The following is a 13,004-nucleotide window of genomic DNA, read 5'->3' on the forward strand; positions in this document are numbered from 1 at the left end:
AAATCGAAAACTTCGCAATAAGTGCGTCTTACATAATTTCGTAATATGGAAATTCTTAAGTGGATTCGAACATTGTTAGAACGTAATTAGTATACACATTATGTCTATAACATAAGTAGTATATATATATACACTTTACGCCCAGAGTATTAAAAATTGATTGTAAACATTGTTGAAAGTTTCATAATATGAAGAAAAATGGAAAATTGAGAAATAAACGCATACGTAATTGTTGTATACCTACAATAAGACATATATAACTTATACAAAAAGCAAAACATACAACGAACCAAACAAAAACAATCAAACATCGGCAAGAACATGAACGTTAACTACATGGGATCAGAATGCAATGCTCACGTAATAAATGACAGCGACAGTGATTCAAACATTGCAAAACGTTTGAATATACCGAGCTGTTGATTTCATTATTGTCATATTGACTAAATAAAGAACTCAAACGCCTCGTCTCAATGCACCAAAACATCGAAAAGGCAAATGTGTTTCGTGTCAAGTGGAGTCTAATATGATCAGAAACTTCCGCTTTATGTGCCTTGATGATGTGATTTATTATTATTATTTTTTTCTTATTGCGTTAGAGAAAAATCTGTATTTTTGATTTTATCACATCACATACGGTGACGAAGAGTTACCAGAATTTCAGGTTCGTGCTTCTTGATTAAATTTAGTGAACCCGTTTTACCTCGTGAAGCAATTATGGTTGTTCGTTTTTTTGCTCGGTTCCATTTTACTCGTATTCTGTTAAAATTATTAAACTAATTATATTATTGATGATCATATGGTAATTGTTACTATAGATAAAACACTTTATTCGACGATAAATTGATATTGACAATTATAATTATAACACGATGATAATATTTCAATATAACTTAATATATGTAACTGTAAATAATTTATGATAAATAGAAACGCAGCCAGCCGAAAACAATTCGGAATGATATTACCCAGACAATCTAATTTAGAGTTGCACTGCAGGAACTCGATACAATATGATAATGCTTAACAAATTTCTACGTCTTTTTGCCTTGGTAAATTGATGACGTCATGAATTAATAACGATATCGCGTATAAATTAATACGATGAAAATAACAGTGACACGTTGAATTCGATGATATTTTAGTACAAATACCCGTACGACAAATTAAAGTGACTATCAATTTGAAGGAGTCAAAGTTTCATCAGAAAGGAACAATTCAGTCAATGACGCGCTGCAGATCGATTACGTCAGCTATATTTATGGCACAAAAAGATGAACGCAGAACGAAAAAGAGATGAAATAAATGAAGAAGAAAGCTGATTCCGGGACGTCACTTGCGTTCCGAACAGGACCGAGCCTCATACTTGAACGTCGATCGATCAATTCGTCGCTCTACCATCGAACCACACAATTTGACGATTTCAAAGCGATCGTTTACTTGCAAGATGATTTCCCCGAACTTCTTTGACAACAACCGGAGGCCAATGGGCAGCTTTCGGCAGATGAGTCCGAGTCGTTGTCCGACCAACAATCGGAACAGTCGCACGACGAGGCAGACGACACTTCATCTGAAATGAAAACAAGCGGCGTTCAAGACAATACTCGACGAAGGGAGAAAGACAAACAGAGAAGAAGAAAAATCCTCCAACACCGCGTTCGAATTGGTATTCAAAGTTTATTACCGTTACACGCAGCACGCGTCTCCTCAAACGACGCATCCGACAGCCAATCGGACGGCCGCTTATCCGGGGCCCAACGGAAAAGCTCGCCGCTGATTGGCTGCCGGCGGCGTTGCGTCATCCGAGTAGATCCGCCTGCAACCCCGGCACACTCCTTATCTCTGCGACCCTTTGTACCTTTGTCTGCACGTTCTCTCTCACTGTCGATCTCTTTCTTTCCACTCTCGCTTACTTGTCACGTTCGCGTCGTTTAAGGATGCATCAAGTGTACAGTCCAGTCGAAAAAGTGTCATGGATATTTGACGTGATGAATACATTTTTAAACAAAGGATTAGTTCGTCATCTACAACCTCTACTGATTTTATATTACAACTGTTTCTCTGGCCGTTGATGAGTTGAATAAAATTTTAGGTTCGACTCGATTCGTCGATAACACAATCATTAAAAAAATTAGTCACGATTCTTTTTACGTTTCACGTTTATTCGTTTAGGAAAAAATGCAGAACGGTACGATGTCTAAGAAATTGGGGATAATTATAATTCTCAACTCTTTCCGAGCAAGTTCGTTCGTTTTTCACTTTCCTCCTCCACGTTGAAGGAACACGTTTCGTTCTGATTGAACTTGATTAACCGGAGCTGTAATTGTTCAGTATTTACACCGCAAATTTTGAGTAGACTGTACACCTGATACATCCTTAAACCGGCTAACGGTCGCAGAAATAACAACGAACATTGATTGGCTCCGCACTTTTCCACTTACTCTTACGCCCGTTTTTCTTCTTGGACTTGGCCCCTTTTTTATTGGACTTCGATTTTGGCTTGATTTTTTTCGACTGCGTTTTTCTCCCCAATTTTCCCTTGCTTCGACGTCTCGGTTCACAGTCCGAATCAGTTGAAGAGGTGCAGCTGCAGATATCGTCCGAATCGTAGGAGTCAGAATCCGAGCTCGAGTCGTCGCAGCATGTCATCGACTGGCGGCTACGATTCTCCTTCGGCTTGATTGGCGGCATTTCCTTGAAAGTCAGATCAACCCTATTATCAGCTGATTACGCCACTAGAATCGTGGAATTTTAGCGAAAATATTCAAGATGATGGATATATTTAACGATGAGAAGAAGTGTCCGCAACGACGAGTTATCTGCTAGTCAACAAACGGTGGAACACTGATCTCAGTATCTCGGACCGAAATTGTAGTACCACGAACTTGGCAGTGTACCTGGTGAATTTTCTGTTATGATTGGTGGATCAGCGAGAATGTAAGTCGAAGGATATAGGATTGGCTAGAAAAAGTAACACACAAAGCAATCCAGTGAATATACAAAAGGCTCAAATATGTACGTCCGTTTAATCGCGGCATTCAAATTTACTCGAATAATCATTATAAATAAGGTAACGTTTATGCCTGAATGAGAAATTTCAGGCACGTGCTCGATCAGAGATTATGGATGGAATTTGTATTTTCTTCCTGTATAGGCGCGGCTTGATTTGCTTTTTTTACCAATTTTTGTTACGGTAGTCCAAGCTCTCCTCATATCCTATTTCGTGTACAGTTCATTAATCTTCCCCCGCGGCGATAGGTTTTAAAATCAAATCGACAGATAGTCACGGACCATACTAATTAGTCTATAAGGTATAATATACCCACTTCCGCGGTTTGACACCTGTCAAAGCGTGCAGTCTATACTTTTTTTAAAAGGTTTATTGCATTATAAAACGTGAATGGGTAATTCGACACTCAATTTTGTTCAACCTCCGAGAATTTACTTAATCGCATTCTGTTTTTTGCTTCTTCTTTTTGTTGTCCAATTACGAAAACAAAATGGCGACTTTTTTATGTCATTCAGATGGTTTACTTACACGAAATCTCTCCCTGCATCTGTAATAAGAATGTTTAAAGCACTCCGTTTCCAAGTTGATGGTTTTCATCACATGGTGCTTATTTTGCTCTGTCAGTTTATGTAAAAAAGCATCGTTAATTGCCTTTTAATTAAATTTTGTAAATTAAATCATCATCAATTTAAATACCATGTTTGGATGTATTTCGAAGATTCAACTTTGCATAATCCGGTTGTTTTTCAAGAATTGAAGAGGAAATTTTGAGTGACATGGGGATTAATGAACATTAATTACAAAACGGACGTAGAAAAATATGAAGAACTCCAGTTTGCAAACATTAATCAATTTTCGTGAACACATGTATAGTCGATGACTCACGAAGAGAGGGATGCCTAGGTTCCGTGATTATCATCAACATAAGTATAACGCGCATTAACCTGAAACGAAATAGTATGTACCCACCTATATGTACATGTACTGTGTTTGTTACGCTGACCGAATCTCAGAAGCATTCCGCATCGCATCACCATTCGCAATTACCGAGAAAAGAAAGAAATAAAAAACAACTCTCACCGACGAAATCGCATAAATAAACTAAAATCTTCAGCTGCTGATGTTAACCACTCGCCTTTCTAGTTTTATCTTTAAAAAAATAAACTTCTATCCATTAGTAATAATAATAATAATAATAATATTACAGATAATCGTTATAAATATTAAGATTCCGGGATCGCAGGAGAAGAAAATATTTACGACCACAAGTGAATCGTACTTTCTTTCTCAGCATACCCGTAATGTTGAATTTTCTGGGTTTTGAATTGTTCAAGATTGATGGTCAAAAACTGATTGATTAGCCATGTCGATTGAGCTTTGAGAAATTGATTGGCAAACGGTTTTATTCATTAGTTTCCTTTTTTATTTTTCAATTTCTCTATCACTTCTTGTCTCACACGTGGGAGTTAATGACGCAAAGAAAGTATATTGATTAATATCAGCCATAGAGCGGTGATGCTGCGGCTCTCTCGACCCCGACAGAATTGACGTAGGTGTGAAACTAAGTGATTGAGAAAAAAGGCTAAGGGGGGGGGGGGGGGGGGGGGAGGGGGGAGGAGGTTAAAATTACGATATAATAAATAAATAAAAGAGGCAACGAAAACCCGGCTAGTATGTGGTACAAGATAGTTGACGCTGAAATTTTATCAATCATAGCCCACGCTCTGCACATACATATGTTATACACATATTAGTACACGGCGAAAAGGTAAACGAGCGAATGAATACATTATGGAAGTATATATTCAAGGATTGTCAATTAGCGTCTATTACTCGCACAAACACGGAGATCCGTGTGGGTTGCGAATATTTCGTTAATTCGAAAACAGGTGTTCCATTCAAGCGTATAATAAGTTTCACCGCATATCAATCAGTGTTGAACGATTTGACTAGACTAAATTTCTCGCACCGGGCATCATCCCTGTGACTGCATTATATCTAGGCAAGTTGTGCGTTACATTCACACCTCGAGGTTGTAAAGAGGCGATGATATCCGAACATTAACGATCAATAGCCTTGTTATATTTGTATATTAAAAGAGTGTTATTTCGTCAGGACGACCAACATTCATAAGTTCAGATGACAGGTCGCCGCGATGTATGTAACTTCAAAAATGTTGGTCACCCTGACAAAACAACTGCTCTTGTTTCAGAATTTTAACGCATGCGCAATAAGCCATTCGATCGTCAGCAATTCAGGGCGACCAACATTCGTAAGTCGAAATGACAAGTTGCCGCGATGTATGTAACCTCAAAAATGTTGGTCGCCCTTGCAAAACAACTGCTCTTGCCGTAGAATTTTAGCGCATGCGCATTAAACCATTCGGTTGTTATATATATATATATATATATATATACAGAGTGAATTGCTAACAACCGAATGGTTTAATGTATTATATATATATAGGTATATTAAAATGCCTGATGTGTGCAGATGCAGCATAAATCATTCGAGATATATATCTTCTATTTTCATTCTTGCGTCATTCGTTTTAGTTGACTTTTCTAAAAAGGGTCCTTCCGTGCTTAATGATATTTATTAACCTTCGACGATTTTTTCCCCGGCGCTCATCCGATGAATGGATTTAATTACCTCCCGGTTCAAACGAGCTGCATGCTGCAGCGACGACGCCTCGTGCCTCTCGGAAAGACTTACTACCGACTTCACATAGGCGAAGGTACACACATTACTACGGGCCACAAACTACAAAGGCAAGAAAAGGTAGTCAGGGTCGTTCCGTCGCAGCTAGGTTCAAGAAATTTCCAAAGAATGCGTGGGAGGCCCCGGTGTGGGCGCTTCTTTGCGCCGCGTGCTCGCCCATTTGATAATACAATTATAAAACCAGTATACACACAGGTACTAAGGTCTGACCATCCGTCCATACCTTCATTTATACCTTCGTTTATTTGGTGATCCGCACTTTAATTATACCTGCAGCAGCGTACAAATGTAGAGCCGCGGATATACGCGGTGTCCTCTTGAAAGAGAGAGAGAGAGAGGCGGAGAAGACGAATTAACGGATGGAAAATAAAAGGAGCGAGCGCGAGGAGTATAAGTTGTAATGATCCTTGCGAGATTAAATACCTTCGCCGACTGCATGAACGCGGGTTTAACGCTCCATCGCTCGTGATGCTTATAGTACGGTATCTTACGTTTATAATTTCAAAGATTCCTCTCTTCTGCTTTTATTTTGAATTCCCTTTTCATCCACTTCTTTTCTCTTCAATTATTATACCCACACCGTCCCGTAGTTCGTACTTTATGCCTTTAGCCGGTACAGCCTTACTCGGTACCGCGGGATTTCTTATCTCCTGCAGCTGGTGCATTCGAGTCTGAGGCGGAAATTTTTCTTCAATCCTCGTGCAATTTCCTCGTGGTAATTAGTATAACGTGTAAGGAAAACTCAGTATTTTCGGGCAGAGCGTAAGTTTGCAATATGAATCGTACTCGTACGAAATCCATACGAGTTTCTATCCATATTTTTTATCACGCGAGGCAAGAAATCAGGACGAAGTCGCGATTTTTAGGTTAGAATGCTAAAAATTAATTTTTCTCCATTTTCAATGCACGATAGAGCGAATTTCTTCTGCCGATGCCATAGACTCCCGGAATCTCACACGTCAATCTTTTCGGCTCTCATCCCAGCTGGGTTTCCAATAGTCCTCGTTAAACCCTGGATAAGTATACTAAATGCAGAACACGTAGAGGAGCAATTTGTGATGGGAATATCGAGGTGTCGACGGGTTGTTTGATGTCACAACACGGACACAGAAGCCGCACACGTCGGCCCGATGTTCACTGTTCAGTTTTACAGAGGCGTGCGTCGCTTCTGGGTGTTCATTTTTCACCTTTTTTATTCCTGTTTTCCAAAGTCTCGGTCGGATCGGAGGCTGCGATGCGTAATCGCGTTGACTAGACTTGACGATCGGTTGATCGTGATCAGAGTCATGCCGAGGGTCCGGGATGCTCATAATAACGTGAAAGCCGGTAGGTATTCCGTGGAGAGAAAAAGATGAGAGAGGAAAAGATAAGGATGGCCGATCTTAAGGCGACTATTTTCAGTCAGTAATGACGTCGTTAGAGGGGCAGACTTTGGCTAACAATTAATAAATCAAGGCGACGCCCTGCCCTTTTATATATAGATGGAACAACTATTAACAAGATTGTCGATAAAAGTCGCGCTCGTTACGAAGGGCTAATACGCATTGCACGTCTTCGATGTATACGTCTACAAAATGCACTGCAGCTAATTGCGAGGAGCGTTGATTCGAACAGGTAGGTTTAAAGGTCAGGTTATGGTTCTGCCTACTTTGTTTTCTCTCTGGCCGGTTTTACGTGCTTTTAAATTAACGGTTCGGGTCGTTAACGGTTTTGGTACGTCTTTCATAAAGACTCGGTTCATAGTGTATACCGTGTATATACATACATCTTATGCTCGAAGATTTTAGGGGGCCACTGGACGAGGAGAAAAAGTAAGGAACGGGTGCCAGGCATCGCATTATCCTGCAGTAACAGTGGGACAATTTTCCCTCCTATGTACTCCTCTGCCCTGGCTATGTTTGTTAAGCAAATAAATCAAAGTGTTTGGAGAGTGAGTTGTTGACCACTGATACAACTAAATTATTATTAGGAGTGACAGTCTTTAAACAGAAGTAGGCATAGGTAATACGCGTAGCAGTGGTTCTTCACTTCTATTATATACCCATACACGCGCATTAATGTACACTTTACCTAAATGTTCGGCACTTGATGTCACACGTCTATAATTACACCAGATGTCGCGTATAACGTCGAGTTTTCCAATCATCTGCATTTCGTTCCTATAGATTTTTTCGCTTACCCAGCATAATATGTGCCTTCAATTTCACCGGTATATATACCTAACAAGCTTCATCTCCGTCGTTCTAGACGCACCTGTCACTCGGGCGTCGCGCAAGCTCTCCCACTCGACGTCACACCGTCCGACGTAGAGAGTGTCATTTGTTTGAAGAGGTACTTTGTTGCTCGAGCTGGGGAGTTGTACCTCGGAAAAGTCACGCCGGGTATTTTAAAGTACGGATTCGAACGTGTGTATTCCAACATTTTATACAACCAACGGCTTTTCTCCCTTTCGCATTTTTCTCTGAAACGCCTCTCTCCTTTGTTTCTTTTTTCTTTCTCAAATTCGCCAGCTCTACAGAAGGATACTTTGAATTTTTGTGGCCACTTTGCAGGTGAAGCTCGTTGATCGGAAGTTGCCTCACATATTTATCACGATCATTCTTTTCCTGTCATTCTCGCTGTTACGTGACCGTAACTAGATGATCTACTCCACGAAAAAAAAAATATATATATACATATATATATATACATTCTTTTTGTATTGCACGCATGTGTAATAAGTGTAAAATAGACATCAGAAGATAATTTAGCGAAGGATTTAATAGCGGCGATGATGACAGCACGTCTTGGGTACTCCACAAATTAATATGCCGGGTTGATTGATTAACCTCTGTTACCCCCGAAGCTGAGCACGAAAGCACGCGACGTACTGATTTTGCACGCGCAGTGTTTATATTTATGTATAACGTAATGTACAACACACATTATGCCATACGTACAGAATAACCGCGAAGGCAATTTCGACGTTCAATTTGCAATAGGCTGACTGTGTTCGTCGTATTTAGAAATTCGTCATTGTACATCACCGTACTCCGGATGTCCCGCTGGTCAAACAACCCAGGGATATTTTTCACAACCGTCAAATCCATCTTCCTTGAATCGATGACATACCATACCATTAAAAAATTAACGCGGATTTATTCACGCCTCAAAGTCTGCGCTCTTGTAAACGGATTCACCGACGCCTGCATACCTGCTTCTTCGTAGATTCAAATTATTGTCAACTCCTTATGAATACGGTGCATGACGACTACCTGCGGAGCCGGCTGATGCATGCTCGTTTTTCCGCCTCTTTTGTGTACTTTCCAGGAGACGATGGACCTCGCTGCATGTCCCGCCCCCTATTTCGGCTCGCTTAATAAATCGAAACAACAATAAGGCCCAGCTCTACGATGGCTCCATAAGTAGCTGTTCCATTTATCCCGTACCGCAAGGCTTGACCGAATGATTTTTATGATAATTCTTTCACCGAACATACTTGGAGAAAAGTTTTCGCTTTTTAAACAAAATCGGTTTTTAATTGCCTTATTCGCCCAATCGGCCCCTTGAGAACTCGCAAGAGATATGTGAAATATGGGGAAACATATGGGAAACATTGCAACAGATGAGAAAGTAAGATTTTGTAGAAAGCATTGAAATGTCTCTACTTGGTGTGTAAAGTAATTCGAATTTTGTTTAATGCGTTGACACAACATTTGATGGTTTGTACATTAACCTAATTGTACATGATGCTAATGGTAACGCAATCCTAACTGTCAAACCTGAGAACACTTTTGTTAGTTTGCAGTGTGAGGTAGAGAAAATCGACACTCGAAGTATAGTAATTCAGACTGTTTACTGTTCGCCTGAGGAAGAAGTGGAAGATAAGGAAACGCGTGTGATTAAAGAAGTACTTATATGAGCGACGAAAAATATGGTTCAAAATTGGGGTTATCGAGTCAAGTCTCGGTGACCCAGCATCGCCGGAACACAAGGTTTACTTGGCTCCTATAAAACTCCAAAGGATGACCGGCGAGGGGTCTTCGTGTGCGGTCTTACCATGGTGCATACGTCCTTCTCTCCGGGCTTCATAGCGGTATGGTTAAACAGCATACTGGCATCTTTGTCTGGCGCGTAAAACGAGTCGAAGAAAACTTGCGCACGCGCTAGACGCACGATAAACAAGCTCCTGAAGGTAACTTTTCGGATACTCTCACAATCAGCTCGAAGAATAACTGCGAGGAATGGAGGTAGTGGAATGGAGGAAGATTATGAGATGGAGAGAGATAGGGGCTACAGATTCCAAGCGATAATCTTGATCACCTAACGGTCTGAGGTATTGATTACCACGAGGCGGCTAGATGATAAATTGAACGACGCGATAGTCAAATGCAGGCGCCAATAAATGATCATGCAGTTGGCCAGTCGTGTTAAACAGTTTTTAATCAATCGGATCAAATAGTCGAACCGGCAAATTAATGGATATGCAGACATCCATCTTCATACGAGTAGCTCTAATGCCTTTACGTTTATTGCTTTGAGGTGCAGTGGGAGAGAGGAATTCACGATGGAATGAGTGATGAAAATTCGGTACGTGAATCGAAGTGGTTCTGTGGATGGGAACATTCTTTTACTAATAGTTGCACATACAGTGAAAGTCATGGTAAAAGCTGATTTGCCTAATCGAAAATCTGACTTGGATTGAAGTACGTTTTAATTATGCAACGTGGAACGTGCGCCTAATTTCTTAGTTTTTCATCCAAGATGTGTATATACCATATGTGTCGCGTTTTTGTCATCGTATGACATTATACAATGGGCGTTTTGTTTCGTCTCTCTCGTGGGAGTTATCAACCCTGCGTCACTGTCGTCTTGTCGAATATCGGAAGAGGCGAAGAAGCGAGGGTAAAGAAATTCTGTCAGTAGGCACAGCATGGACGTGCAGTATATGTGTGTAAACGCGTGGGCAACCGTGCCATCAAAAAGATCCAACTTGAAGTTAATACCGCTCTAAGACCGGGGCTAAGCGAGCCGAGCGGCTCGAAAAGGCAGATGATTGTGAGAATATGGGTCGGGCACCGTAACTTCCAATTCCCAATATCTCTGGCACTGAATTTAAGCGAGAAGACCGAAGCCGTAGAGAGAGTGGCGTTCCCGTCGAGACAAAAATAAAGAAGCCATGCCAGTAGGATGCGTACACACACTTGATATATATACACACTATGTGCGTATGTACATAAGTGCATTGCTCTTTCAAGCTCCTACAACATGGAATACTCAAGTCTGATCTTGCGAGCGTGAGAACAGAGAGAAACCTTCGAAAAGCCACTCCGCTGCACGTTGAGGATGTTGAGAAGTCCTTTGTGGTCCTGCTCATGGCTTACACAAATAATGTAAGAAGAAAACATTTTGGAGGAGCTTTCACGGTAGAAAATTGATTATGGGGTTAGTCGCACATCTCGATGATTTTTTTTAATAATTTGATTTTTTCATACTAAAATTTATTCAATAATTTCAAATTTTTTATGCTAAAGCGATAGAAAAAAACAAAATGACTAACAATTTAAGTTGAAAAAAAGAGGTCAGAAATTTCAAAAGTCCGACATTTTGTTTTTTTCTATCGAATTAGCATAATTCTGGTTCAGGTGATAGCGGCAAGTGTACGTTTTAATAATCTCGCTGAGATGTGACACTAACTCCATATGCGAGGCTTGATACACCAATCTCGTAGCACATGGCTCGATTTTCTTTCTCCAACTTCCGATCTCTGGTTTCGAACGCGTTGTGACGAATTTAATACATATCGATATTTGAGGTGTTGATGATGTACGATTTACGTGTCTCCTATATACTACAGACACACTGCTTCAATGTCCGTCCATTGCGTGTTAACATCGAGTCAGGGTGTGAATTCTCGGATATCCTAAATGTGATTCCAGTTAAACGAAACATCGTTTGCAGTTTGGCGAAACGGTTGTGCTGCATGAGAAATAGGCGCACATGCACACAAACACAAACAGACGCAGCAGTCTGCGAACTAATTTAATAACAATTTCTGGTTGGTCAGGTGACGTGGAGGGGTGTTTCTCGGGAATGAATTCCTGGTAGTGGTAACTCAATGCGTCATCACGCGTGTATATACTGGGTTACCTTTAATCGTCGTTGCGAAATAAGGAGAAAAACTATATACATGCAGATATACATATAGATAGGGGGATACGCTCTAATCGTGGGAAGACGTGGGCTACACTGGCGCGTGTAAGGCGAACCATGGGGGGGACGGTGTTTGGTTTGTTAACTCGAAATAATCAAACGGAATTCCTGCATACCCCGCAATTCCGGTGAATCATGAATACCGCGAACCTGCGAACCCGTTCTTGGAACCTCAAGACATTGATCCATCTGCCACCACCACCACCACCACCACCACCACCACCACCACCACCACCACCACCACCACCACCACTTGCAGGCCTACTGCTTCACTTCCCTTTACACACCTGTCGTGCAAAACATTATACGCGTGGGTGGTCTCTGACTGATGGGCTTTTCAGGTTTTTGCGGCGTTGCAGCATAAAGTCCGCCTTGCAATCACGCGAAAGAATGATTCCGAACAACCGTTGCACCTCTTCTTACCAAGCATCTTCGCCTATGTACCGTAGCACACTTCAGGGGATTCACTCCGTTTCATTTCCACCAGCTATCAGTCTCTACCTTGTTTCGACGATTCAACTACTCCCACGTGGACATGTCATTGAATGATTGCAGAGAAGCATTCAATTGGATCATCCATCGGCTCGGACTGCAATAGTTCGCTTCACGCCACTTACAATTAAATGGTTCCTTGGTATCCCCGCACAACGGTTGACACTATTCGTGGTACTTCCAACATCGCTGAAGTGTATCACCGGTCATCTTTTCATTTCAGCCCAATCATTTGAGAGGCCAGAATGCCATTTACACTTTGAATGCCTATTTTAAATTAAACCATTTCAAATATTACTCAGCAGTGGTAACGTTTTATGAGACTGACTGGGGATGACTGTAAGTTACAGCTTCATTTTGAAACTCTCTACATAGAGAAATTGAAATGAACTTATTAGACTTACCTTGAACTGACATGGCGAGTTTCGCATGATCTCAAATGACCACATCATACCAAATTGCAGTAAATGATTTGAAATTACTGCGTATCGCTTCACTCAAATGTCTATTACATGACTAATCCTCATGGTCTGAAGTAACTTCACATGAATTCAGAAGTGATTTAAACGGAATTAAATGAAATTGTAGA

This window comes from Neodiprion pinetum, chromosome 5 (assembly GCF_021155775.2).
Source record: "Neodiprion pinetum isolate iyNeoPine1 chromosome 5, iyNeoPine1.2, whole genome shotgun sequence".
Lineage (NCBI taxonomy): Eukaryota > Metazoa > Arthropoda > Insecta > Hymenoptera > Diprionidae > Neodiprion > Neodiprion pinetum.